Raw genomic sequence first — 14,872 nt, 5'->3', positions numbered from 1 at the left:
CGGCCGCCGGGTCCTACCGCCGGCACTTTCCCTGCCCAGTCCGCATCATTTTATCATTAGCATCAGCATCCTCAATTAATCAGCGGCAGCCTCGCACGCACACACACCAAAAGTGCGCGAAGCTCTCTTTTCCCCGCCCCGTGTTGATTTTCTTTCAATGGGTACCGCATTGTATATGATGATTATTCCACAGGGATGAGTTCAGCAACTGCAATTCTGCGAGTAAGTCCCATTGAACTCAATAGGGGCTCGCTCCTCAGCCGAGGGGGAAGGAGTTGCGCAATAGGCTACCTTCCTAGGCGCGCTGACCTGGGCGTGCGTCCCACTGAATTCAGCAGGGACTACTTGTGAGCAGAAGTGGCTGGGATTGCCCGCAGCCTGCAACGTCCCGCGTACGAACTTGGGGAAGCCCCAGCGAATTGGGGCCGGGGGCGTCTGCGTAGGCGGACCGCAGCCCGGTGAGCGCTCGGAGCGCGATACGGGCGACTGCGCGCAGCGGCGCAAAATCGCGCCGTTCGTGGTTGTTTTGAACGGAGGAGACGAGAGCTCCGCTCGTGGCAAGTTTCCCAGCCGCGAGCAAAGTGAAAGCAACACTATCCACCCGGCCAAACAAGAAGCTCGCCGTAACGGAGCAGAAAACGATCAGCAGAACGAGCCAACTTGAGGGCGGGCGAGCAGGCGGGGAAGCTTTAATGAACACGCCTCGGTCCCGCATGTATGCACGGCGTATTCGCCGGAGTGGTGTGGTGGCTGGAGTGCTGGACTGGGGACTCGTGAGACGCGGGTTCAAGTCCCTCCTCAGCCAGGAAGCTCGCTGGGTGGTTCAGGCCAGTCACGCTCCCTCAGCCCAACCTACCTCACAGGGTTGTTGTGAGAACAAAGTGGAGTTATGTGAGCCACTTTGGGTTCCTCGCAAGAGGCAAAAAGAAAAAAAAAAAGAAATATAAATGCAACGTGGTAATTATAACAAGTAAATCATGCCTTCCAGAAAGCCCCTCTGTCATAAGGATTTAAATCAACCCCAATAATTTAACCCGGTCAATCTGTCATGATTAGGATAAAGGGGAAGAATCCTTTCACTAAATTTCTCCACGGGGAATAAGATATTCTTCCCACAATTTCTTGCAGTGGGGTTCAGCTTTACAAGTGGTTGTAGCTCTCCTGGTGTTTTGGACTCCAACAATCAGAGCTCCTAGTCATTAGCCATGCTGGCTGGGGCTGATGGGAGTTAAAGTCCAACATATCTGGATTCCCCAGTGCACAAGGTTCGGGAAGGATGGTAGGTGACCTTTCTAGTGCCATGGCAAGAAAAACTGCACCAGCTGTTTGCTTGCTTGCTTGCTTTGTTTGAAGATCTATTTATTCTTGCAATTTAATGAAGGCATTTCCACAGAAAGACCTCAGCTGTGCCACAATCACCAGTCTTGTTAAGCATAATTCTGTACACTTTCATGGGGTGGCCATGTATCCTCTTTTGCCGAGGACAAACCTCTGTTGGAAGAGCTGCCAGACAGTTACTACTAGTAGTAGTAGTATTATACTGCCCCATAACCAAAGCTGTCCTGGTGCTTTACAACAGTCTGTGTTCTTTCTTTGAAGGTTCCCTGTCCCTTTCTGGTTAAAAAGAAAGACCACTAACTTCTCAACAGTTCCCAAGATCACGGACTAGACATACAGTATGTGGGATGACATGCAGTTCCACTTCTCCTTTTCATCCCAATCTGGTCAGGCTGTAGATACGCCGGTCTGGAGTCTGGCTGTGACAACGGACTGGATGAGGACCACCATCTGAAGTTCAATGCGGGCAAGATGGAGATGCTGCCACTGGGTAGTTCTTGTGATCTGAGGGAGGATGTTCAACCTGTTCTGGATGGGGTTGCACTCCCCCCAAAGAAACAAGTTTGTAACTTGCAGGTTCTCCTTGAGTCGTTTTGTCACTTGAGGGTCAGGTGGCCTTCAGGGCATGGAGTTACCGCTTGGATCAATGGAGGGCATGGGCTACTCTTTGGATCAATGGTCCTGTCTGGTATAAACTGGCTTCAGGTGTAAACTGACAGGTATAAACTGGTTTCAGTCAACTGTGCTGTGGTAATCTCTGAAGTGGACTTCTGCGATGCACTGAACATGGAGCTGCCTGTTCAGGAGCGGCAAGATGTGGTAGCTTGATTAATAACCAAGACCCAAAGTTCTGCTCACTTAACATCACTTCTGGCCCGCCTTTGTGGGCTACCTGTATGGTTCTGAGCCCGATTCATGGGCTGCTTTTAACCTGGAAACCTGCAAGGCTTGGGGCCATGGTGCTTGATAGAACACCTCTCCCAGCTGCAATCTACTCATCATGATAATAAATAAATAAATAAATGATGATAATAATTAAATAAATGATCAACCTCCGGTGTCTTCCTCCAAGTGCCCGCTCCAAGGGAAGTGTGGAGAGTGACAACAAGAATGAAGGAATAGCCCCCAGACTGAGGTCTAATCTCCCCACCTAGAATCAATTTCATTATCCTTTTGGCACCCAGTTAAGCCAGCCTTGATGTGGATATCCCTGCCTGGTGTTTTTAACAGCTCTGTTCTGTACTAAATTCAGTTAGCTGTTTGTTCTGTAAACTTTTTCTTAACATCTGTATTATGGATTTTTCCTTGACTAATGAACAGGATATACAAACCTAAATAAATGACTATTTTTAAAATTGTGTCATATTTAGGGTCCTGTTAGAAACTGTTACGAACCATCCAGACAACTTTGGCTGCTGCACCCACATTAATTACATAAATAAATAGAATTTAAATAAAATAGAGCATACCGTTTCCCCATATATGGCATTTTAAAGCAATTAAATACAAAACATTTAAACAGGTATGGTAAGATGTTCCCCATTAAATTATAATCCTAATTTCTAACATTACACTTATACCTATATATTAGCATATTAATTCTTTATGCAAATTGCACCTTCTGTTTTGGCAATTCCTAAAAGGTCTATTAGCACCCAGTCCACGGGCCATGCTGTAGAGGTGGCCAGGTGAAAAATCAGTTCGTGGCATGGTGTGCTGGTTAGGGTGTTGAAGTGAGAATCCAAGTTCTAGTCTTCAGCCATGAAACTCACTAGGTAACTCTGGGCCAGTGTCAGCCCAAACTACCTCCCAGGACTGTTGTTGTGAGGATACAGGTACACAGTCACATGTGCTTATTTTTTATTATTTTTACTCCTAAAATAATTTGGGCTTCCATGGGAGGTGGTTGAGACCCCATCAGTGAGGGTGTTCAAAGATAGGCTAGACATGCACATGGTGAGCGGAGCCGGCTGGAGCCAGGGGTCAGACTAGATGGCCCGGGAGGCCCCTTCTGTTTCTATTATTTTACTTTTCAAAAAAATCCACAAAATTATGCTTATTTTCAGGTCAGCAGCAGAAACAAACTCTCTGAATGGCAAGGTGATTTCCCTTAGGTTTGGCACATTGTATTCAGAGAATTTGTTTGATCGGGGTTAGACAATGTTTTTGTCTGGTTATCCCTCTAGCATTATTAGAAATGCAGGAGCAGTTATAAAGCATGGAATAGATAGAGAGAAAAGAAAATTTAGTTACGTATGTTATACATGAAAAAAAAAATAATGATCTTCTATAGGTATCTGCCATAAGACCATTCAAGCCTGGATCTGAAATGTCCCAGCCACATCAATGGGTGAAAAGTTCCATGCTGTTACAATGCATCTCATCCAAGAACTATAGCAAACTTTTTAGGCCTATGACATCTCTGTACTCAGAATATCATTTAAATATTTACATATTGTATTACATTTCTATCCCACATTTTTTCTTTTAAAGAACTCCCAAGTGGCTTATACATTTCTCCTCTTTGTCCAAAACAACAACCCTGTGAGGTAGGTTGAACTAAGAGTCTGTGTCTAGTCCAAAGTCACCCAATTGGCTCCATGGCCAGGTAGGGACTATAACCCAGGTTGCCTACTACAATCTCTCACATCTTGTGCACTTTAGGGCCCAACCAGACATGATGTAGGATTTTTAATGTAATCAGGTGAGCAGGATCAGGAATGCGGTGGGTGTAGTTTAACCTTCCAGTATTAATCATAGCACCCTGTGGGCAAGTCTTTGTCAGGATGGTGAGAGAAGGGAAAAATTAAACTCCCACTGTAATCATTGTCCTGCTCCCTGCACCAGGAGCATTTATATTTTTTTAATAAAATGCAACAGCTATGCTTTAAACACAAGTTTATTTTGGTCCAACAAACTTACAACATAATGTCCAGCACCTTGCATAATCTATCAAACTGGATAGTTGTTTGTTTTAAATGAACACAGTTGTGGCAAATCACAGTTGTCTGAGTTTGGATGTAACAAGGCACTGTGGTTAGTTCAACAGTGACAGTAGAAGCTTCCAATCTTGTGTACACACGGAGAGGTGAGAGAGGCTCAGGAACGCAGGTCATGCGTATTCTACTGCAGTTTTCTATGAGCTCTGTTTGCAATTGCTATGAATTCCATGACAGAACATGTGGATCCCCATGGAACTGTTTGGCCAAAAGGTGGTCCATTTCAGGTTTTTATTTATGCAGGCCTCAGGATGTCCCAGAGCTATTTCCCTCATTTTTCAGTGGCCCATTTTGGCTGCCATCCTGTTCTCACTCCTCATCTCAATTTGTTATTCAAAGAAGTGACTGGGAAAGGACTGAAAATAAAAAGGGCCTTATGTGAATGTCCATATCCCAACAGCAAAAGGCCACATTCGAAATGCTGTATGGCTGGTGCCCCAGTTTCAGAAAGAGCTGGAAAAGGTGGAGAAAAAGAGCAATGAAAATGACAAGGCACTCTGAGCCTTTGGAGTTGGTTTGTTTAGTGAGGGAAAAGGGACTGAAGGAGCAAACCCATGGACAGAAAAGGAGTTACATTCCCTCGTGTGGCCTTTTCTTTCTGTCTAAACTTGCATAGGATTGCATCCTAAGGACATGAGAACGTTTTATAATGTAATGGCTAGTGAGGGAAATGGGGCAGCAAGAGGACTCTTTCCCTCCCTCCCTGCTTGTAGTATTAGAACTCGATGGGGTCATCCTATAAAATGGATTGGCAGGTGACTGAGATCAATTATCTTTCTTACATCTGGTCACCCTGGATCAGTCAGGTTTTCCTTCATGTGCTTCCCACCCCAACTGCTAGCTCCCTCTTTGTTGAATCTTTCTGCCTCAGTCTCCCCACTCCCAAAATGACCTCCTCTCCTGTCTATGCACCCCTTTTTGCAAGCAGATGTACGTCTTTAGAAGGCAAGGTCCTGTGATGACACATACAGACTTTGGAGTACAGTGGCACCTTGGCTCATGAACTTAATCTGTTCCACGACTCTGGTTGTGACCCAAATTGGTCATGAGCCAAGTTAAATTTCCCCATGTAAATAAGAGTAATCTGTTCTGTAACTATCTTTTTTTAAATCAGAAAAATGTGAAGCAAAGTGACAAAGAACGAAGGTCGTGGCCATCTGCCCGCCCTCCGAGCACGAGCGCAGCCATCTCCCCGCCCCCCAGCACAACCGCGATCGCGCCTGTCATCCCGGTGTGCTGTGGGGAGGAAGAGACTGACGTGAACGCGAGTGCACTGGGGGGGAGACGGGCCTGAACACGGGCGCGCTCGGGGGCACGGAGATGGCCGAGATCACGGTTGTGCTCATACAGGAAAGATGCACACAATCTCAACCATCTCCCCCTGCCCCCAGCACGATCATGGCCACTCCCCACTCAGGGTGGTGGGGAGATGGCCGCAATCACGGTCACCACCCAATGCGGAGTTTGCAACCTGAGTCAAAAATTTCATGAAATTTTTGTTCGTGGCCTGATTTGGTCATGAATTGAGGCGTTCGTGAGCTGAGGTACCACTGTATAGGTAACTTAAAATACACACTTTTGTGCTTATTTTCTTTTGTCCTCTGGCCCCGAACCCTATTTTTCTTGCATCCAGCACCATCCCTGCAGGCTTCTCCAAGAAGATTCCCACATCCTTTTCTAAAAGCTAAAATAGTATCCTTCAGCCTTCAACCATCCCTTGCCTTTGAATGCAAGACTTAGAAAAATAGCATATTACTTGTAGTACCCATGTGGTGTAGAGCTGGACTCCAGAGATGTGGATTTGGGTCCCCACTCATCCATTAAGCTGTCTGGGTGACTTCAGAGCAGTTATAGATGCTCAGACTAACCTATCTCACAGGGTTGTTGGGAAGATAAGATGGAGAAGCAGAGAACTATGTAAGCCACCTTGGTTTCCTGGCAAGAGGAAAAATTTGACCAAGAAATAACCTCTACGTCAGAAGTGAGGTTCCATCATGTGCAGCCATTTTTTTCCACCAGAGGCTCAGCTGGGGACAGCTGGGAAGGGGGCCTTCTCAGTGGAAGTCCCACTGTTGTGGAATAAGCTCCCCACTGAGTCCTGCCTGGCTTCCCTTTTTATCCTTTCCAGGCCAAGCTTCAGACTGTCCTCTTTGCATGGGCCCAAATTAGCCCAAATAGTGCATTGAGGTGTTATGTCAGCTACCTCTAGTGGATCTTATGTCTCTGTTATTTACTGTGCTTGCTTAAGCTTGGTTTTAAATCTGGCTTTTAAATCTCTCGTATAATTTTTGTATATTTTTCTATTGTGTTCTTATTGCATTTTATGAGCTGTTATAAATACCGCCCAGGGAATTTTGGCTATTGGGTAGTGTAGAGTTTTCAAGGAAAATTACTAACAATCAAGGGTGAATGGATGGTGTCTCCCAGGAAAGATTGTTATTCCTACTGAAACTCTCTGCTTTCTCTTCTGATGTTCCTCAGAAGAACTCCCTGATTCACCCAAACATTTTCAGATTTGCCTCAAAGCCTTGCATTAGGTAAAATTCAGTGGAATGTCTATCAGGAACAAGGGTTGTTGTGCGAGAGTGTATCAGAGAAAGCCAGTGTGATACAGTGGTTAAGAGCCCAGGGCTGGGACTCGGGAGATCCAGGTTCTAGTCCCCACTCAGCCAAGCTGCTCTCTGGGTGATTTTGGGTCAATCACAGACTCTCAGTCCAGCCTACCTCACAGGGTTGTTGTTGTGAGCAGAAGACTGAGAGGAAGAAGAGACTTTTATAAGTTGCCTTGAGTTCCTTGAAAGGAAAAGAGGTGGGAGATAAGAGAGAATCCAGTATTGGGCAGCATATAAAAATGTCAAATAAACAAACACATAATATTATCTAAATAAATAAATAACCACCACTTACGCAGAATGGAAGGCCCCTCTGGATGGAAGATCTCTATTGCCCTAAAACAAATGAGGACAGTGCAAAGTTATTTAAAACCACTAGCTATGAAAATACCCAAATTGCTATACACTATTCATTATTATGCTCTTGTTAGTGATTTGCCTTTTAGCTTCATTCTGTTTGTCTTTTAGATATTTCTCTCTAAGCTGGCTTCAGAGGCCAGAGGCCTTCCCACCAAAGTGCTGTCAGGTGGGTCCACCCGGACGCTCACCCACCCACTGAACCTCCGACTGCAGCCCGTGGTTGGATTGGCTGGACTGACACCTTTGCCTTTACTCCGCTGCAGCCTAAGAAGGGCTGCGAATATCCCTCCGCCATTTTGTCATAGCATTGCACAGGCACTGTGGGACCAGCTGAATGGGGACTTCCAGCCTCCCTGTTCCTTCCTCTTTGTAAACCTGAGCTTGGTGCATTGGAGAGCCCAATTCAAGTGCCAGTGGGCCTTACGATCCATCCCAGACCAAGCCGAAAGGCCTAGCTGCTCCAGTTTTCCCTTCCACAGTGTGCGAGTAGATTCCTGCTGGAAACACAGAAGTACAATGGACAAGCACCTGCTCATGTTTCGCAATACCCAGAACAGCCTCACTGCCTGAGGCACCAGGTCTACAAGTTGGCTGCCTGTTCCTGGGGCAGCCACCAGTCCCAAGTTAATCATTTTGTTGTTCTCGTTCTCCACCTGTTAGGATTATGAACCGGACTCTCATCTGTACTATAACTACCTTTTATAGAAGCCTCTATGGAGGGTAGCTCATTCACTGAAATAACAGGTTGAACAAGACTTGCTACGCCCTTCTTCTTTTTGGCAAACGTGGTTTCCTGAGGGTGCAAAGAATTCCCGGACCAAGAGCTTCCCCTTCCCCTTTGTGAGAAAAGCATTTCACCCACATGCTTGTTCAGCAGCTCTGACTATGCACTAAAATGCACATTGGGCTCACACCTGCGGCAACCGCCCTTGGAAAGGTGGCCTCGTTTCACGATGGCCTTTCAGACACCCAAACCATAGCATGGCCATGTTTCTGCCTCTGCCGAGCATGACTACCTTTGATGTGTGAGGACTTCCTTTTTGCTTTGAAATAAGTTTTCCAAATTTCCTCCTTGACTCCTTTGCCTGAGATCTGAAGCAGTCTCATGCGCAAGTCATACCAAAATTAGCAGGGTGTTCTTTGTTGTAACAATTTGGGAAACACTCAGTGTACTTTGTCCTACTAAAACAAACTTTCCCTGTATTAAGCCCAACCTCTCCAATCCCAAAGTCTGCTCTTGGCAGGCGGCAGCTCTTTTCTTGTTTTCTGCTTGCACAACGTGCTTTGAAGACAACGCAGACCAACGTTTGGGCGCCTGGGGGCAGATCTGGCAGATGGATGCTCTCTCCTGGGCACTGCCACAAAATGGATGCTTTGCGATGAAAGCAGTGACCTATAAGTACCTGGCATCTTTGTATCTGTCTCTTGAGAACCACCTGTGATTCGGAGGTGTCTCTTGGAAGCTGGAACTCTGCACCTTGCTTTGAGGCAATCCCATCTACCTCTTCTTACGTTCTTCTGTACTCCTGCAAAGGACATTATAAATTTTTATTCATTATGTTTATACCCTGCCTTTATATCCTCCTCTGGCAAGGAATCCAAGGCAGCTTACAAGAGTCTCCTCCCCACTGTATCCTCACAACAACAACCCTGTGAGGTAGGTCGGGCTAAGAGTCCTGAGAAGCCCTAAGTCACCCACTGAGCTGCATGGCTGAATGGGGACTAGAACCCAGATCTCCTGAGTCCCATTCCAACATTCTTAGCCACTACACCACACTGACTCCTCAACTCCCATCATCCCCAACTAGCAGAGTCAGAAGGTGCTGCCTAAAAGAAGGTGCGTAGCTTGCCAGGTTGGAGAAAGTTGCTCTAAAAGATAACTTCCATTACTTCAAGTCAAAATGACTGGAATTTTTAAAAGCCACCTGACTTCGCCCACTTATTTTTTGCAAATCCCAGGTCATCAGACCTGGAAATTTATCACCTTGTTTTTACTTTGGCTCTGCTGTTGTGTCTTTCCCAGCAGCAGATAAACAAAACATTCCCAGTTACTTTTGCAGCTCCCAACAAGGGCCTTCTTTTGTTTGGTTTTTTCCTTTTTGTTTTTTTGAGGAAACACTCACTGGGTCACGTTCATGGACTTTTACAGTGGGTCCAAATGACCTCGTCTTCCATCAGTGATGCTGTCATGTTTTCCCACTACTTCTGTCTCTCTGCTCCCCCACTTTTTTCTTCTTTCTAGCCACAGCCACTCTGTTAGGGACAGAAAGACGGAATCACTGTATAATGTCTTTTGATGGATAGCCCCAGCAGCCATCCGTCTGGAAGCATCTTTTTATCTCTTTGCCAAGTAAAACAGCACCTGTTTACTTTCCGCATGGCAGGCTGCTGTTAAAGACAAGGAGCATGGGTGGTTAAAAACAAAAAAGACAAATTTAGTGTCCTAATGTGCCCTAGACATGTCTCTGTGGGGTGCTCAGTGCTGCAGTTAATCTGGAGCAGGTCAGCAGAGTGTTCAACTGGGCCCAAGCAGGTGTTGGGAAACACCCTGGCACCCTGGAGAACTGCTCCCGACCAGAGTAAACCTCTCTGCCTTAGCTGGGCTAGTGTGTTGGCCTGCTCTAAGCCAGTTTCCACATTCAAGGTGGGCAGCTATTTTTCATGATTTGCCAGTTAATATACTGCACATACACTCCTGTCCCCTCCTTTAATGTCTCCGAAAGGGACACAGAACATCAGACTGGCAATTGAATCCAGCCCCTCGGGGAACTTTTCCCCAATTACCGATCACTTGATGGTTTCCTGGCTTTTGTACATTCATTAAGATTTAAGATTCCTCTCCTGGCATTCCATGGTGCCTTTTCTCTCACCCCTGCCACCACCTTCATGGTTTTTGTGGCCAAGAGTACTTCTTGCAAGATGGGTTTTTTCTCCTCCCCTAGAAAGGAAGCTTATGATGCGAGGTGGTTCTAATGCTCCCTGATTCATCCTTGACTCCATCATTCGCTTCTCACACAGATGCACACCCAAATGTTCCCTTTGAAAACAATTATTCTGGAAAACTGCAGAGTCATAATGGGTGGACAAGCATCTTAGGCTGCTGTGGAGTCACTGCTTAGGCTATCCCATTATGGATTTTTCCTTAGGCTAGCCAGTAATTATGCCAATGGGCAGATCACTACAGGTCTGTCAAAATGGCAAAATGCTAATTAAAAATTATTCTTTTTTAAAAATTCCTCGATTCTTTACTCTTCTGCCAGTCCCATGCAGAATTTCAAATGTATCTCTCCCATCAGTTGCTGAATCATTACACAGAATTACACTGAATTAGTTCCCTTGAAGTATGTGGTTCTCAGAAATTCCATGCACACCCCCAAAATACCAATGCATGTGTTAATTTAAAAGTTAATCAATGTTCTAGGCTTGTTCTTCCAAATGCTAAGAAAGTCAGGTCCTCTGAAGTCCTGAGTCCCATGTGCCTGTTGATTGCTTCCTGAAATCTGAACTGCTCCTAAGGGCATAGGCAGGAATGGCTTTCTTTTTTTCTTTTTCTTTCCCCCACCCCCCCATTTTTCTTTGTATTTTTTGACAAAAAAATTAACAATACATCACAACAATAATAATATAGCATAACAAAATCACAATAATAAAAAGGAAGTAATAAAGTGCATCGCTGCCTTGTCATGGCGAAGGGGCTTGCGTAGCTCAATGAAGCTATGAGCTATGCCATGCAGGGCCACCCAAGACGGACAGGTCATAGCAGAGAGCTCTGACCAAAGGTGACCCACTGGAGAAGGAAGTGGCAGCCCACTCCAGAATCCTTGCCATGAAAACCCCACGGACAGTACCAAAAGGCAAAAAGATAGGACGCCGGAAGATGAGCCCCTCAGGTCGGAAGGTGTCCAATATGCTACTGGGGAAGAGCGGAGGGCTAGTACTAGTAGCACCAGAAAGAATGAAGCGACTGGGTCAAAGCCGAAAGGACACTCAGTTGCCGATGTATCTGGTGGTGAAAGGAGAGTCCGATGCTGCAAAGATCTATACTCCATAGGAACCTGGAATGTAAGATCCATGAATCAAGGCAAGCTGGATGTGGTCAAACAAGAGATGACAAGACTGAACATCGACATCTTAGGAATCAGTGCACTAAAATGGACAGGAATGGGTGAATTTAATTCAGATGACCATCAGGTATACTACTGTGGGCAAGAATCCCTCAGAAGAAATGGAGTAGCCTTCCTAGTCAATAAAAGAGGAAAAGCAGTACTGGGATACAATCTCCAAAATGACAGAACGATCTCAGTTCGAATCCAAGGCAAACCATTCAACATCACAATAGTCCAGGTCTGTGCCCCAACCATTGGTGCTGAAGAGGCTGAAGTTGACCGGTTCTATGAAGGCCTACAACACCTTCTAGAATTAACACCCAAAAATGATGTCCTTATCATCATGGGGGATTGGAATGCTGAAGTAGGAAACCAAAAGATAACCAGAATAACAGGCAAGTTTGGACTTGGAGTACAAAATGAAGCAGGACACAGGCTGGTAGAATTTTGTCAAGAGAATACGATGGTCATAGCAAACACTCTTTTCCAACAACCCGAGAGACGACTCTACACATGGACATCACCAGACGGTCAACACAGAAATCAGATTGACTATGTGCTCTGCAGCCAAAGATGGAGAAGCTCTATACAGTCAGTAAAAACTAGACTAGGAGCTGACTGTGGCTCAGATCATGAGCTTCTGGTTGCAAAATTTAGGCTTAAATTGAAGAAAGTAGGGAAAAGCACTAGGCCACTCAGGTATGACCTAAATCATATCCCTGATGAATATACAGTAGAGGTGACAAATAGATTTAAGGAATTAGATTTGATAGACAGAGTGCCTGAAGAACTATGGACGGAGGTTCGCAACATTGTACAAGAGGTAGCAACTAAAACCTTCCCAAAGAAAAAGAAATGCAAGAAAGCAAAATGGCTGTCTGAGGAAGCTTTACAAATAGCTGAGGAAAGAACTCTGGTGTGCCCGCAACTGGAGTATAGTGTTCAGTTTTGGGCCCCTCATTACAGAAAGGATATAGCCAGGTTGGAGTCAGTGCAGCGTAGGGCCACAAGGTTGGTGGCCGGTTTGCAGGGGATGCTGTATGAGGCGAGACTGAGGGAACTGGGTCTCTTCAGCCTGGAGAAGAGGAGACTCAGAGGGGATACGTTGGCGACATACAGGTATGTGAGGGGATGTCACATGGAGGTGGGTAGAGACCTGTTTTTCCCTGCAGAGGAAGGCAGGACACGCTCCAACGGAGCAAAGCTCAGGGAGCCAAGGCTCCATTTGGATGCCAGGAAGCACTTCCTGACAGTCAGGACCCTGAGGGTGTGGAATGGGCTTCCACGAGAGGTGGTTGAGGCCCCATCGGTGTGGGTGTTCAAGGATAGGCTGGATGTCCACATGGTGGGCATGTCGTGAGCGGAGCCGGCTGGTGCCGGAGGTCAGACTAGATGGCCCGGGAGACCCCTTCTGACTCGCTCTGTTTCTATGTTTCTATATATATGGTTATTTTTTAATTTATTTTTCCAATCCTTTATTTCTATTTTTGGGAATTTCTCCATTACGCTCACTGGTGTTAAAGGAGAAGTTCCCAGGATTAACTGTTGTCTCAATTTTTACCATATTTCCATCTTATTTTTTAAAAAGGGATTTTGAATTCTCTTAATAATATTTTAATATCCTTTTTAAACCAATATGTTTCTAAATAATCACCTATTTCCCTTAATTCTTTTAATTCGATATCACTCCATATTACTTCTTTATTTTGGGCTACAATATCTGGAACTATCTTTAATTGGTTTGTAACCCAATACTTTTTAACATCTGGAATGCTCAGCCCTCCTTTTTTTTATGATTCATACCATAGTACTTTACTTATTCTTGCTCTCTTCCCTCCATTACAATAAACCTCCAATAATTTCTGCATTTCCTTTAATGCATGATCATAAAGCCTGATTGGGATCATCCAAAACAAAAAATTAATCTTTGGCAGAATTTTCATTTTTGTTACTGCTATTCTTCCAAACCATGATAATTTTACCTTTTCATGGCAGGAATGGCTTTCTGAAATTAGTTAAAATGTGAAAACAAAGCTATCAGAATACCTAGAGAGTTAGCATTAGCTTCTCCTTGACTTAATGTTAACTTGGAATGCCACCTTTTCTCCCAAAAAGGTGCCTGAACACTGGGGCTGGTTATGGGGTGTATACAACTCCCTTGTTGCTACAACTTCACTGGCAATTGGTTTGCTTTTGCATGCGATTCCAAGTTGCTGGTTATGAGCTATAAAGCTGTTAATGGTTTGGGACCAGGCTACCTTGAAGAACATCTTCTCCCATGCAGGCTGGCTTGATTCTTCATATTTTCTGGAGAGGCCCCCCACCTTCAAAGCCATATATGGTGGTGACCTGAGCAGGGCCTTTTTGGTGATTGCACCTAAGCTATGGAACTCCCTTCCAAGGGAGGCCCTCCTTGCTCTTCTTCAATGTTTTTTGGCTGGGAGATGAAGACTGTTTCATTGAAGAAGGCCTTTGATGAAAGTGGGTTTGGTGGGCTGTGTGTTGTTTTTAATATTTTTTTCCTGTAATTTTGTTTTGAATGCATTTTAATATATTGTTTTAATCCAAACAGAATGCCATTTTTGGAAGGAAGGCAAGGTACAAATAAAGCAATCGGGCTGTTGGACTGATGTTTTAAAGAAGAGAATTCTTTTTTCATTCCCAAAGGCAAAGAGAACATTTTCTAGAAGCCTGCTGACATTCTCATTTGACATGTCTTTTTCAGTAGCTGGGACTGCACACACTTACATGGGAGTAATCCTCACTGAGCCAGATTGGGCTTATGTCTGAGTAAACACGCACAGCCCTTTGCTGTTGGCTGCTTTTCATGTGCAATGTTCCATAGCTGACCAGATTGTTCTATGGCCGTTGAGTTTTGTTTTGTTTTTTTACAGGTTGCAATTCTAATGCGCTTTCCCATTCAGGATGCAACGAGTTAAAATGATCTTATATTTTAATTAGGATCTATACTATCCTACAAAATTTAAGTTAAATATCCCCTGGCCACCTCACAGATGCTTTGACTTGATTTTACTGGAGCCACATCCATCAGATGTTTTGCCAGATGTTTGCACAGGCTGCCGCATGCACTAAATGGCTTTGCACCAGGTTCTCCTTTCTCCAGCAATGAGTGACGGTAGCACAAGTTGGATCCTTCCTGGTTGTCAATGATCAAAGGAGCATTTTGTGTCCAAGTGTTACATCTCGAACTAAAGATGCTGCTTTTGGAACAGCAATGGCAACTCAGGAGCTTCAGCTCAATGCAGCCACCATTGTGGCGGTTCCAGACTGGACAGGATGCCACATTTCCACAGGCAGAGTCAACGATTCTGGCCATCTGGACTTCACACTCTCTGGAATTGTGCCCTGATTTCCCAACAAAGTCATGCCCTGTGTCTGTTTTCTGATATTAATTTTAACTTCAGATAAATTGTACAGTGACCCAAATGTGTTTTCC

The sequence above is a fragment of the Varanus komodoensis genome, unplaced genomic scaffold, assembly GCF_004798865.1.
Source record: "Varanus komodoensis strain SLA01 unplaced genomic scaffold, ASM479886v1 scaffold3, whole genome shotgun sequence".
Classification (NCBI taxonomy): domain Eukaryota; kingdom Metazoa; phylum Chordata; class Lepidosauria; order Squamata; family Varanidae; genus Varanus; species Varanus komodoensis.
This window is presented reverse-complemented; position numbering follows the sequence as displayed.